The sequence below is a fragment of the Ursus americanus genome, chromosome 5 (genome assembly GCF_024610735.1).
Source record: "Ursus americanus isolate L20-20 chromosome 5, mUrsAme1.1.p, whole genome shotgun sequence".
Taxonomy (NCBI): Eukaryota; Metazoa; Chordata; class Mammalia; order Carnivora; family Ursidae; genus Ursus; species Ursus americanus.
In genome coordinates, this window is record NC_142131.1 from 7,260,680 (window position 1) to 7,275,014 (window position 14,335).

The 14,335-nt window shown below is 33.6% G+C and overlaps 1 protein-coding gene across 3 annotated transcripts in view; it reads right to left on the reverse strand.

Annotated features, from left to right (window-relative positions):
• The window catches only part of LOC123799262 (uncharacterized), a 1,380,163-nt gene that overhangs the window by 354,332 nt on the left and 1,011,496 nt on the right, over positions 1-14,335 (reverse strand). For all 3 annotated transcript variants that reach the window (XR_015724344.1, XR_015724346.1, XR_015724345.1), the window contains one exon: positions 8,057-8,173. The gene's annotated coding sequence lies outside the window, so the exon portion shown is untranslated. The remainder of the gene's footprint in view (positions 1-8,056; positions 8,174-14,335) is intronic.

Sequence of the window (14,335 nt, forward strand, 5' to 3'; positions counted from 1 at the left end):
CATGAAGGAACTAAGAATAGGCTAACTGTTCTTCATAATACAGAATCAGGAATTGGAGAATACAGTGCAAAATAACAAAGGAGGAAGTCTAGCAATGTGGTGGAGACTGAAGCCCAAGTAGAAAACATGCCAAATCCCTCATAAACATAGGATCAAAGAATAATTATTTGAGAAATATTTACCACTCATTTTACATTGTTTTGGTGATAGGCTTGCTTTCCCCTGCTCCTTTAATCACTTTGAATGACTCTACAAATAAAAGTGCCATTGCTGTAGTATCTAAGAGTAAGAAATGAACAACAGAGATAAAGGACTATAAACACACTGGGAAATGGACATTCAGTTGAAAGAGAACAACAGAGCCACAGATGATTAAACATAAAGGCAAAGGATGCTATTCCTCTGAAAATGGTTTGAGTGTGTTATTAATTTTCTACTCCCGTATAACAACTTACCAAATTCAGCAGTTTAAGAAACACAAATGTATTCTTTCACAGTTTCTCTGTGTCAACAATCTGGCCCAACATAGTTGGTCTGCCTATGGTCTCACAAGGCTAAAATCAATGTGTCAGCCAGAGCTACTATCTCATTTGAGGGTTGGGTCCTCTTCAAAGCTCATTCGGGTCATTGGCAAAGTTCAGTTCCTTGAGGTTATAGAACTGATGTCACTCTTTTCTTGCTGGCTGTTCACTGGGGGACATTCTCAACTTCTAAAGCCTGCCTCTTACTACTCTGAATCTCTGAATTCCTCATCTGACCTCTCTACCCAGATTTAAATGACTCATGTAATTAATTAAGTCAGGCAACCCAGGAAATCTCCCTTATGAAAGTCAGCAGTGCTATAAAACATAAGCTAATCACTAGTGTGAAATCTCATCATATTCAGGGGTCTGGCCCACATTAAAGAGGAAGGGAGGGGTACCTGGGTGGCTCAGTCCATTAAACATCTGACTTTGGCTCAGGTGAATATCTCAGGGTCCTGGGATGGAGTCCCTTGTCAGACTCCCAGCTCAGCGGGGAGTCTGCTTGTCCCTCTGCCCCTCCCCCTGCTCCTATGTGCGTGCGCTCTCTCTCTCTTTTTAAATAAAATTAAAAAAAAATAAAGAAGATGGGATTATACAGGAATGTACAAAGGGGAGTGAAATTTCAGGGACATCTTAGAATTCTCCTACCATAGGTGTTCAACTCCACCTTTTGCTTCAATACATAACCCCCACGAAGTTGCAAGATGAGATTTTCCAGACACTGAGAACTCTGTTATGTAGAAGTAAAGACATTTATTCAATTTTTCAACTATAGCATTCCCATGATGGTTCAGATTTTTGGCTGTTTCTATTTTTAACATAATCGTGAATAACTCTAATTTGATATTCACTTTCAAAGAAAATATTTTATGTGTATCATAGTTTTAAGAGCACAGAATTTTGAAAGAAAATTTTATTTAACTTTTATTGTAATTCTAGGTTTCCCTAGATAACACAGGTATGAAAGAATAAATATCTTCACTTTTCTATGAAGTCAAAGAACAACAGACTTATGATAAAGAATTGCAGTTGTGGAAGCACTCCAGTCCTAGGAGATACACTCAAGAGAAGGAGTCAGTAAACTATGGTCAAAGGGTCAAACTATGGTTTGAAGGGTCAAAAGGGAAAATCAAGTATAGTAAATAAGGACTTACATAATAAGAAAGGCAAGTTTCCACACATCTTTTATTGATAAAATTCAGTATTTTATTGTAAATACTAAAATTTAAATTTCACAGAATATTTACATGCCACTATATATATATATATATATATATATATATATATATATATATATATATATATAATGTTTTTGCTTTTTTTTCAACTATTTAAAAAAGTACAATCCATCTGTGGCACAAATACAGGTAGCGGGCCAAATTTAGCTTGTGAGCCACAGTTTGTTGAGTGCTTCTCAAGAGTTCTTATGGAAGTCACCCTTGGTCTTATTAATAGCTAAATCCTTATTATTGTTATTTTTTTACTCTCTTAAGAAATCACTCTGTGTACACACACACACACTTTAGACTAATTTTTTTTGTTTCTATTAACCTTTGAACTCATAAACCCTCCTACTTATTTCCAAAGTCATGACCCCATAGAATTTCATATAACTAGAAATAGACAAAAGAAATCGCTCTATATATGGATAAACTACCTCCCTACCTGATTTTTTCTTTGGTTCTTACAAGACTCAGTTCTATTATCTTTCACAATTAAATTTGTTATGCTCTGTGACTTAACAATGACATCTAAAATTTATGGTGACCATTGTGTCTTCTACAATGAATGCATAAAAATTTAGTATGCTAAACAAAAACATTAGATTAGAGATCCTCAAATTATAGCCTGAGTGCTAAATCCAGCTGTGGTTTGTTTTTGTAAATAAAGTTTTATTGGAACACAGTCATAACTTTCTTTTTTCTTTTTTTAACCATTGTCTATGGATGCTTCTCTTCTACCATGGCAGAGTGGCATAGCTGTTACAGGGACTACATGGCTCACAAAGGTCTAAAGTATATAATATCTGCCCCTTTACAGAAGAAGTTTGCTGATTTTTGGCTGTTCCTAATCATCATCAAAGTTATTTCTAAATAAATATGTCTAGTGGTTCAAATGTTGATAACTGGAAAACAAATAGAAACCAAAAAACCACTTAAAGAAAACTTTTTGTTTTATCATGTGATGTTCAAGATTGCCTAACCAAAAAGAACATTTTGTAGCACCTTCATAATATTAACAAACTGCTGTCTTAGGTACAATAAGCAGCTGATTTATTGAAAGTGACTTGTGTAGTCAATATCTGGAATGAAACAGCTAGTTTCATCTTGTCCAATTTTTACATTACTCTTCATTTTCCCTGAGAACTACATGGCTGAGACACTTTCAGCAAGGCACTTCCTGTAAAATGATCAGTTGTATCTGTCACCAGGAAGAAATGCATTTTCCGTGCTTTACTACAGCCATCTGCATCCTTCATTTTCTTTTAATTCAGTCACTGGAGCCCTAATGATCGCAGCCATTTCAGGAGATGCCATCAATTACAGCAAGGAGCTCATTCAGAAGTGAAAGATGAGTTCCATTCTCTGTTACTTAGAGGTCAGTGATCATTCCCCAACCTCTTCCCAGTGAACAAATAGTACAGTAACTTTCACAGGCTCCCTTCATTTTTCTCAAGTCTGCTGCTTTACGACTTTTTGTAGACCTTGGTTGTAATAACTTCATATGTTTGACGCTGGCAGCCTTAAGACAAGCCTGACCCAATCATTTTCTTGCGTCCATCATGCTAAATTCAATCATATATAATTCTGACTCCCAGGAGAAATGTTTAAAAGAGTAGATATTATTAAGATGGCATCTTAAAAAAATTATAAAATAAATACAATTGGTAAAAATTATATCAGACGATTTTAAAATAGTGACCACTTTTCATCTGCAAACTTTCTGTTATGTTCTCTAAATATAATCATATTGAAAGATGCAATATAGCTTATACATTTGTGCAAGAATTAGCACAATATTTGACATATGACCTTTACATGCCCTCTCTAAAGTAACTTCAATAATTAGGAATACAATTCAATTTTCAATATTTAGTTTAAAAGCAAAAGGATGTATGGTTAATACACCCACATAAAAACCTGCACATAAATGTTGATATCAACTTTGTATATAATTACTAAAAAGTGGAAGCAACCAAGATATCTAACAATAGGTAAATGGAAAAATTGTGATACATCCATGCAAAGAATATTATTCAACAATTTTTAAAAGTGAGTAATTAAGCCATGAAAAGACATAGAAGAATCTTAAGTGTGTGTTGTTAAGTGAGAGTCAGTCAGAAAAGGCTACATAATGTATCATTCCAACTGCATGCCATTCTTGGAAAGGCAATACTACAGAGATGGTAAAACAATCAGTAGTTGCAAAGGAATCAAGAGGAGGCATAGATAATTGAATAGGGATAGATGAGTGAACAGGTGAAGCGCACAGAGGATATTTTGGGTGGTGAAATTATTCTGGGTGACACTGCTTTGGTGAATATTTTTATTTCTAACAGAGAGGTAATAGTTAAAGACTTTAAGATTCTTATGAAATTAAAGCACCCAAAGTTAATAAACACATGTTTTCATTTGATTTGGTGACGTATATAAATAAGATAGTTATTTTATTATTAAATTGTGTTGATTTGTTTTTAACTAATCTCTTCATATCCTTCTTCTACCCATTCCAGTGATTTCAAAATTAATATCAGCTTTAAGTAAATAAGTCACAACCTATCTCTAAAATATAACTGTAGTCTATATAAATTCTCACTGATAAATCAATAGAAAAATTCTGGAAAATCAAACACCATACCCTCACAACAGAGTAGCAGAACTTCATTAGTATTAAATCTCCCCAAATTACAGAAAGCCTGTTTTCCTTAAAAATAAGGAGCTCAAATCATATTTTTAACTTAAAAAGTTACTAATATCATCCTTTCTTAGCTTTAGCTACAAATAGCATAAAAATGGCTTACATTTTAGAAGAAAAATATATAACCCTTTGGTTATATCAATTTGTTCTCCCTGAATTTTCTTCCATTCATCCTTGGGGTAATTTTTCACAATCCTTTAAGATGAATAATTTATTTGATATTGTTAGTTAATAATTTACTATAAAATTTCCTACGTTCTAAGGAAATATATAGGGATAATAAGAACTGTGAAAATAGTGACTGTGTCTTAAGATTGGGTTAAAAAAAAAAGTAACAAATTTTATTTTTAGTTCACACAATGAGTCCCCAGATATTCAGCTATTTCCAGGGTGATTGGTGGTAAAGAAATAAATTGGGTTAGAACTCCAGCTGACTAAGTACTATATTCAGCACTTACACAATACAGGCTACATCCATAATAAATGATTTTAATTTAAATGTGATTTCTAACAAGAATAATCTCACCATTCCGACTTTATATATGTTAGTTCCTTAGGATAATAATTACTTCTAAGAATTAAAAACTTTGAACCTGCTGGCATAAACTTTATTTCCAGCACAACACAAGATGGAACATTTAAATTCAGCAAAGTCAGAGGTATGTATAAGATTATCACTCTCTCTCTTTCTCTCAGTCTCCCCCACTTTCGTCTCTCTCAAGTTTTGAATGGTTAGCAGGAAGGTTAGGAAACAAAGTTAGATATTTTGGGACACATATTTATATTTTCATTCTTTCAAATTCTCACTTTTTCAAAAATACTAATTGTCAACTAGAAGCTGAGAAACATAAATGTGTCTAACTGCTGCATCCTGCCCTCAGGGAGATGACAGTCCAAAGGCAAGATAATGATACTTATAAATAAATCCTACATGAGACATAAAATAATCTAACCCCCCCCCAAATTATATATTCATAAAAAGGGTGATTCGGAAGACTAAGAGAGTTCATCTAGCCAATGGAATTAGAGAAGGCCACACTGAAGCTATGATGCTTAAATATGTTTTCTAAGGTTTATTAAGTCAATTAAGCAAATAAGCCATTGGACTGAAGCTGTGGCAGCCTATGGAAGCAAACCAAAATCCAAGCCCATAAATGCTTCAAAGTAATTAAATTGAAACCTAAGGACAGTCAACCACAAACAGCCAACTAGGCTTTAAGCTATAGTCAATCCTAACCAACATCCTAACAACTTCTGGTCTGATACTTCTTGATTCAAATTGATTTTTGCTCAACTAAACCCTTAAAATTTTAAATGACTCAGTTACTCTTAACAGCTTAGATAGGATTTATAGAAAATTCTGGAGAACAAGAAGGAAATTCTAGACAATGATTTCCTCCTGAGCATGGAACTACTTATGGCAAGTACTTTGGGGTATATATGGGAAGGAAATAGTTAAGAATTCAATTTGGACTACATAGAAAATAATGAATAAAGGTAGAAAAGCAGCTCATAGTCTTATTTAGCTAAATACCGGCGGTATCATCAAAACAAAACAAGTTTTAATGGACAAATATAGAGGGATTTACCTAATTTCTTCTTGTAGATTTTGTTGTTATTTTCTTGCCTCCTTGAATGATCCCATAAACTATTATCTCAAATCCTTGGAAATACAAGATTATTACAGAGGCTAAATAGGGAACTGTTTCCTTAGTGAGAAGAGAAACGTAAAAATAAAAGTATTTGATGGCAAAATGGTTTTATATTATAACCACCTATATACTTCTTATGAGTCTATAATTATTTAAAATTAAAAAAAATTAAATCCCCATAGATAAATACACTTAAGTACTAGGGTCTTAGCTACATATTTCTAAATAAGAGATCTATGGATTTTAATGCTGCATCATCATTAAATGGCAGTAGAGAACATACAGCCATTTTGGGGCATCATTAGAATCCTCTGTAGCTTGTCTCCTGGCCAGGCTGCTTTCATGTATTTATGTATTTATTCATTTGTTTCTGTAGAGGAGATGTTTACAGGTAGTAACCTAGATGGGAAAGTAGGCTACAGAACTTCCCCTGAGGATGTATTTTCAAAGCAACCTTGAATTTTATGTCTACAATATGTTTATTTTGGGTAGCGGAGGTAGCTGATGGAGTTCATTAGGAAATTAAAGCCCACTCAAACTAGTATTTGAAGCCACCATTGTTCATTCATTCAATACATATGTCCTCAATGTTAACTGGGACCCAGGGGCTAAGATAGTCCTGATGAGAGAGTAACAAAAGAGAGAGATAAAGGCTATGACTTCAAGGAGACTTGGAATATTTGGGGAAGAGAGAAAATTCAACAAGAAACTGCACTTTTAAACAAAAATAGATGATACAGTATGATCGAATGAAAAATACAACATTGGTATGTAGATATAGGAATATTTTACACATGCTAGACCCTAGAGAATTGTGTACTGCTGCATAATACTATCACATCTTTTCCCAACTAAATCAAATTATGAAATCTCTAGAGTTGCAAAGTAACTTGAAGTCCAGAAGAATTACTGGGTAGTGTTCAGGAGAGAATTTTATATCATCTTAACGTTTAATAATCTGTGAACTTTCAGCTAGGAATCGCTTATAGTTTCAGAGTATGTACCAGTGACTGGCAATCATACCCGGATTCAGGAAAACACTTCTTTATTGCCTTAACTATATATAGGAAAATATGTTGCAATGGTTGCCAATATGAATAACAATAATAAAGCATGTCAAATTGTAAAATAATCTTATCATGAGAGTTAATTAGGTCATATAGATATATCTGTGTATAAGGGATAATGACAATATAGCTGTACCTTTTCATGGCATTGTAATACGTATAAATTTTTTTACACATATAATTGCATAATTAATTTTCATAAAATTTTATGACATAAGCAATACAAGAAAGATGAAGAGTAGTTTACATGGTAAATTAGATTTTTTTTTCTTTTTTTCTTTCTTCATCTTTCTATTTTTTGGTCCAAGTTTCTTATGGCTACTGAGTAGCCATCATAGTCCTTGAATTCCTGCCCCACAGAGTGTGTCCACTGACCCAAATTGATAACATTATTTATTGGTTAAATTGGTATAATGAGATAATAGACTTGAAACTAAGGGTGACATTGAATCAGAATATTCACTGTAGGAGTTGGCTGAGGGGGCTGCTATTACATAGCTGGTGTTTTAACAGGACATAAGTTGTACTGGCTACAGATGAAGAACAGGCAGAACCAGGGATCAATCGCTTTATTCAAGTTCTTGCACTAAAGCCCAGGCATACACCTGTTTTCAGATTTGAAGAGAAGGAGGAATCCTCACTGTAAAAAGTAGCAGCTATTTAAAGAGGCTGGAGAACCCAGGCTCTAAGAAGCAGGAGGTGGGTGTTGTAATTCAAATTACATGCTAATTCTCATTGATCAGCCTATTTAAATGGTAATGAGGCATAGATAGTGCTTCTGGCCCAAGTGCTTGAAACCCTGTGCAGAGGATATCTGTCAGCAAGAAAAAAATACTGCTGCTTCCTTGAAAAGCTGTGGTTGCTTCAGGGCCATGTGATCATAAAAGGGAATTACCTTCCAGTCCTCTGACCTGTGGGAAGGAGATCCTATCAAGAATTTTCAGGACTGCAGGTACACTCAACTGCTACCATTCTTCTCCTGTCACCTTTCGCTTTCTCGGGCTATATTCTCCTGTAATGAGAAAGAAGAACAGATATAGCCATAATTGCCACTTGTGTGGTGAAGATGGATGACCAACATCACACATCATCCTTAGCTGAGCACAGAGGAAGTCTGATTGCCTCTCATATTCTGCAAAATCTTAATTATACCATGTGGATATAAAGTATTGATTCAAGCAACAGAGCAAAATTAAAATGCAATTGTTTAGAGAATGAAATGCTGTTGAATAAAGGAGGTTATGGTTCAATAGGGAAGGAAAGATGTAAATACACTTAATAAATGGTAGCAAGTGATGCTTACCTTACAAAAATATAAAAAGTGCCTAGATACATCAGAGGAGGGAATAATGGTTTAGGCTGGAGGACCTGGGAGCACTTAACTGAAGCAGCATTTAAAATAGGTGTTGAAAACTGTATAGAATTTGGGAGTTGAGAAAAAGTGAAGTGAAGAGGAGTGGCAGGCATTTCATGTACAACATGGTCAGAATCAACTGAGGAAGGAATCTCAGAAACTAATGCTCCAAGAAATAAATACTGCCAACTACCCAGCGTGCCTCCAAAATGCTTGGGGGAGAAATTTAAAAAATTATTTCTCATCCAATAGCCGTTCATTTAACTTTAGAGTTAATGATGAATGCGAAGATTGCAAAATACATATGTCTATGTGTGTGTGCATGCATGTGCCAATTTTTAAATAAATTTTGCTTATAATTCAGGATTTTGTTGCTATTTGTATTCATTTCATGTCATTCCTTAATACTCATGTTTGATTCTTAGGGAAGAACTAAGCTTTGTTTTTTGTTTTTGTTTTTGTTTTGTTTTCTTTTTTATTTTCTTTAATGTTCACTATCAGGAAGTGTAGTAAGCATTTTACCTACATTTATCACATGTAAAGTCCAGCACGTATTCTATTAAACAATTTTTTTTCTAAACCTGAGAAAAGGCTAGAATCATATTATCCATCACCTTTGAAAAAAATATATATCTGAGTGATTTTCTGGAAGATAATTTGGGGCCAACTTTATTGTTACATGTGATAGAGAGAAACTTCTGAAAGGATAGATTATAACACGGACAGCTATCACACTTGCACCCAGCCGATAACCTCAAACCAGTTAAGGTGGCCAGATACTTTAATCAGTCTAATTACTACCCTAATAATCTTTAGCAAGGTCTTCCCTTCCCGTACCTATGTTAACAATTTAGTCTAGTTACTTTTTGCCTCTATAAAATGCTCTATCATATGTAAATATTTGAAACGGCATTCTTAGAAGCACATTTCCCTAGGAAATTTATACAATTTTGGACAATTGCTCACACATATTCTGCCTAAGAAGTTGCTTTAACATATTCAAAGAAGCAATAGAAAGCAAAACCCACATATGTCTTCATTGTGGTTAGTTTTTCACAAAAATGAAAAAAAAAGATATTTTCACTAAGCACAACGCAATCCCCTAATTGTCTTTTAGCTATTAATGTCAATCTTTACAATTTGTTTCATCATAACTACTCCAAAGTCTCCTCAATTCCAATAAAGAAAGAAATATTATCTCACCTGCCAGCTATCTGGCTCAGCTCTTTCTAATGTGCATCAATTTAGCCCCTCTTGCTTCTTCCAATTTTCCTGTTTGACAATAACCTGGAATCTTCACAATAATGGAGTGCCCAGGAGCTGATTAACAAATAGAACTATTTCTCCTTGAATACTCATGTGATAAATAGTGTTAGTTCTCTAACATTTGTCTGCTTAGATCTTTTTGGTCCTTTGCCAAAAGGTACATAGTTAAAGTATAACTTTCAAAAGAGTAATATTGCAATTGTCATTTGAATATAAAATGAACAGATGTCTAAGGTTTTATTAAACTATTAATAAGAAAACAAGTAAGTGATTAAAAGAATTCAAAGAACATTTGAGAAACTGGGTATTTATGGGCAATTTAATAAAGGGATGCTCATATATAATGGTTGGGTTAGATACAAAACTGCTTAATACCCTACCTTTGGGGTTGTCTCTTCTACCAAAAGAAATTATTTGTATCTCTTCCAGACAAAAATCTACATGTTAAACTCTACTTCTACACAGTTGAAAAACAGCCCAGTCAATATAAAATAAATGCAAGGTTCAAGCTCAGAACCGCACTTAAAGAACACCCAGTAATATTTTCTGCCTATTTCCAAGTTTCAGACAATATTTCTAACACAGTTCCTCCTATTCACACTCTCTATTCCTCTCATTCTTCTACTGAGTTAGGTGTTTCCTTTCTGCACCATGGAGTTGCTATGATGGTTAGCTTAGCTTTTTTAATCAGTTTCTCCTAGGAAACCAGAGTTGTGGAAATAGAGAATTGCCAAGATGACGAGTATGTCAGCAATATTTTAATCTCTTCCAATCCCGGGTTCTCTGCCCATCAGGATCTCAGGAAAAATAATGCACTCCTCAGCTTATTTCAGACTGACACTTAATATTTTGGTTTATATAAACTGACATTATTATAGGACCACCTTTTTCCCCCTCTTGATGTGAGAAACGTAGATACTGGGTATCTGATTAATTATAATGATCTCATTTGTGAGAAATTATGTGTAATAAAAGCAAATTATTGGTTAAAACTCTGACCTGAGAAGTTAGTTATATTAAATTTATTGTATTTTGGAGGAGAGAGGGGAGGTGATGGAGGAGAGCAAATCTATAACTGGGGGAGGGAAACCAGCTAATCCTCTCTCACTAGGACCTTTGTCATTGTGATTCTATATTGAGAGGTTTAAGAATACCCATTCCACTTTTTTACCCCTTCTCTGCTGACTGAATTATTTATTGTCACTTCCTGAGAGTAGTCATGAAGCTTCATTTTCTCCCCTAATTTTGATTAGCTACAAAAAAGAAATAGAATTCAAGGGCACTCAGGGTTCCTGATAAATTATAATAATGTTAGCTAAGTTGTTGCAATAGATCTCTCCAGAGACATGGTCCAGCCATTTCTGACTCTCAGAGCTGAGTTATTTTACTTCCTATTAGATGGCATAAGTGTATTTTCATTAGCAATCATATGCACTCACTGAATCCTTGTAACAACTTTTTAAAGTGTTTCCTATTATTATCTACTTTCTAAAGAGATGGAAACTGAAGGTCAAGGAAGTTAAGTAGATTGTCCAAAACCACTATCTGTGGGAGAATTAGATTCAAATTTGTGTTTGTCTGCAAAGGATGGATAGAAAAGAAAGTTTGTGTTCTGTTAATATTCCATTGCCTTACATCTTAAATGGTTTTAAATATTTTAAATATTACACAAAATGGATTAAAAAGCAAGGTAACAATTTCAGCTTAACAAAGATGAGATCTATAAAAGGGACAAAATCATAGCTACAAATTCTATTTCCTAAGCTACTAAATATGATGATAATATATTTGCCAATTGTAAAACTATAGAAAAACAAAATGCATATAATAAATTATAAATACTCAAGATAACCTGATTTTATTTTTTGGCCTGAAGGGTAACTTCCAATTTTAATTTTTCATATCTAACAGTAATTTGGCAACATTTGTAGTATAATGCATATGTCTTTCATTAAAAAAAATAAATTATACACACGTAAGATCAGTTTAGTAAATTTAAATACTTTATCCTTTTTCCTTTCAAGGAACAAATCTTTGAGTAATTATTTGATAGCTTGTTAATTATTTCTCAATATCAAAGATATTTGGTTCTTGTTGATACAATGGGTTTGGTTTTTACTTACCTTTTCCAATTCTGAAACCTGCTTTCAAGTTTATGATAAATATTAATGATATGATATTCATGTAAACACCATTACATACAGGCAAGAATACAGGCCTATGGGGTCCAGGTACCTCCCTCATAGAATAGATATCCATAGCCCATATCATCTCTGAAGAAAATAAGGCACTGGTTTAGATGATCTTGAAACTTTCTTTTAATTCTAAAATATAATGCAAACCATTTAAAACTAATTCACATATTGGGTATAATCCACAGGAAGTGACATTGAACATTTTTGGCCTGTAGTGGATGGTTTCCAGTATTTGAATACCTATGATAATAAGAATAGTTTTATTCTTATTATTCTCTTATTCTTAACTTCAGCTCTACATGCATTATTATAAATTATTATTATCTTATAACATTATATGAAAACATTTTTGTTGCTTACGTAGACATTCAACTGAATATATAATATATTAAAAGCTATCAACAGTATGTTACTGTCACAGAAAAAATAGGGAGATTAAAAGAAGACACAAGAGAATATTCTCATTCTAACTTTGGAGGTAGATAAGGAAAAATTTTTATGCGCAGATATGCATGCCAACATGTATGCACGCTACCTCTTTCTTATATATGCCACTAATACCGTACTTGTTTTATATGGTGTGAAACAAGAAAAAAAATTCTTATCTCAGAAAAATTCCAGAGAACAAAAATTTAAGCTATTTGGATATTTTTCCAAAATTTTTTTGACCATATTTAAAAATGTGGACTTGAAATTACTCAACGTTAGTTCATTTTACAACTATAGAGATTAATATCCTCCTGTGTTAGTGTGTGTGTGCGTTAGTTGTTTTCTGCTGTGTTTCAGAATGGGGTTAACCAGGAATAGTTTTGTAGTAGTAAAGGACCACATTATTATGGACTGTTAATTCCTTGCCTCTTTTTCTCATTGCCACCCAACACAATTTATTTTCTGTTGACAAGCTTAGGTTACTCTCTGAGGAAAAAAATCTGAATAATCCAAAGCAGAGGGCACTTTCACTTCAAAGTGTTCAGAAAATGACAGAATGTGAGATCCCAATTAGAACTTCTGCACATACTATGCATAAAATGGCTGCTTTGGGAATCACTGGTGATATTCACTCTACTTTTCTGGAATTTATATGTTGTAATATTTTCAAACTTACTTTTCAGCAAAAAGCTGAAGAGTTTTACTTCTGCGGGATCCAATCATGTGCCATGTACATTAATTCTAACTTTTCCTCTTAAGATGAAGATAGAATAAATTTATGGTGTTATAGAAAAACTTTATTGTCACCTATAATATTAGTTATTGGTTCTTATAATATATAAGTGACTCTCAAAACAGATCATGAAACCATTATCTATAATGGCAAAATGGTACTTATATTTTAATAATTTATTTTGAAAGAAATTTCTAATATAAAAAGTTATTTGATGACATATGAATACATGATGATATAATTCAAATATGCCTTTAGACAGATCCAACTTAAATATATGAAATGCTTGAAGAAAGTTTCATTATTTTTATTTTTCACTACATAACACAGACATTATACAGTTTCTGGTTTAACGGAAATATCGCTTTTATTAGGAATGGATAATTTGCCAGATACAAGAGTGTCCCCCCAAATGTAATCATGTGAGTTTTAAACCATGTTTACAAATTCTCTGATGCTCTTCTTACAGATTATTCCCTCACTGTGAATCTGGGTGACTGTAACAGCCAATAGATTACAATGAAAGAATGCCGTGAGAATTTCAATATTACACTTCAAAAGGCCATGCAATTTCTCATTTGTTTGCTAAAGTACTTGCCCTTGGTACCTAGAGTCACCATCTAAGAAGTCTGACTTTTTAAGACAACTGTAGGCACTCAAGTCAAGAGCACCAGCTGAGACAAGCCTTCCAGCCAAATCCCTGCCAACATACCAGACATGTGAGTGAGGCCGCCTTCTACCCTCGGGACTAGACTATCTGCCAGTTGATTACCACCACGTGACTTCTGTGGACACCACACAGAATAGAAAACTCACTCACCAAAGTCCAGCCAGAATTCCTGTTCCACAAATAAGGGAGCTCTATTAGGAAGACCATTGTTTTAAATCATTATCTTCTGAAGTAATTTGTTACATAGCAATAAATAATTGTGACACATGTCAAATATGGTTTAGATGATTTCATATTCTGCTTCCTCAGTCAAGTATCAAGAATACACAGTCTCTATAAAAGGATCACATGAAAATCCAAAAATATTAATAATCAATTAACAATCAAAACCACGACAATATTTACTACTATTTATTGCATGTTTTTGCCAAGCATGGGGCTATACATTATACATGAATAACTGACATGGGAGTCAAAATACCTAGGCTACATTAACACACACTTTAACAAAATCCAGGTATCATATC